Below are 883 nucleotides of genomic sequence, written 5' to 3' on the forward strand. Positions count from 1 at the left end.
GGGGGCAAAGCGGGGAGGAAAGAGAAACCCACACCCGACATGAGCCCCAGGGCTGGATGAAACCCAGCAGCGATGCTGGGCAGCGGGGTTAAACATGGGGGGTCCGTGGGGGCTCTGCCTGCAGCTCCACGCCTGGCTCCAACACCCCGGGGTCTTGGCAGGGGCTCGAGGCCGCCTGCGGACACTGCGGGGCTCCTCACTGGGATCCACGGCTCCCCTAAGCGGTCTCCCATCTGTCCGAACGGCCACGCAGTGCCCTCCGGTTCAGTCGGGCACCCCGGGATGAGCACAGAGCCCTTCGGGGGCTCAGGAGGCTTCCTCTGCTTCCCTCCTGAGGATGCCTGTTTTACTCTCAGGAATCTGAGAGCATCCCCTGGGCTCTGCAGAGTGCTCTGAGGATCCCGCAGTGCTGTCCTGTGTGCCCCACGTGCCTCTAGGGCACAGTAGGGAGCTTTGGGAGCACAAGAATTGGGTCCTGGGGTTCCTCTAGGGCACAATGGGAAGCCTCCAGGTCAACCTAAAGCACATTGAGGAGCTCTGGGAGCAGTCCTGGGGTCTCCTGGGAGGCCTCTAGCGCACCCCACAGCACCCTGAGGGGTCTGGAAGCACTCCAGCCCCGGGGTACGCTGTGGGCTCCAGGCCCCCAGGATGCCCCGTCAGCAGTAAGCACTGCTGTATGCAATACGAGGCGCTGGGCTGCATGCTGCTGGTGTGGCAGGGTTAAGTAAAGCTGTCTGAGATGAGGCTGTGGGGAGGAGGAATGCCCCCAGGGAGGGGTCTCATCTCAGCCTTCCCTGCAGACGGAGCTGTGTCTGTGCTCCAATGGAATCCAATTTTAGGAATGGCTTTGCTGGAAACTCTCATCCCAGCAGCAAACTGGCAC

Source organism: Meleagris gallopavo, chromosome 30, assembly GCF_000146605.3.
Source record: "Meleagris gallopavo isolate NT-WF06-2002-E0010 breed Aviagen turkey brand Nicholas breeding stock chromosome 30, Turkey_5.1, whole genome shotgun sequence".
In the NCBI taxonomy this organism is placed as follows: Eukaryota; Metazoa; Chordata; class Aves; order Galliformes; family Phasianidae; genus Meleagris; species Meleagris gallopavo.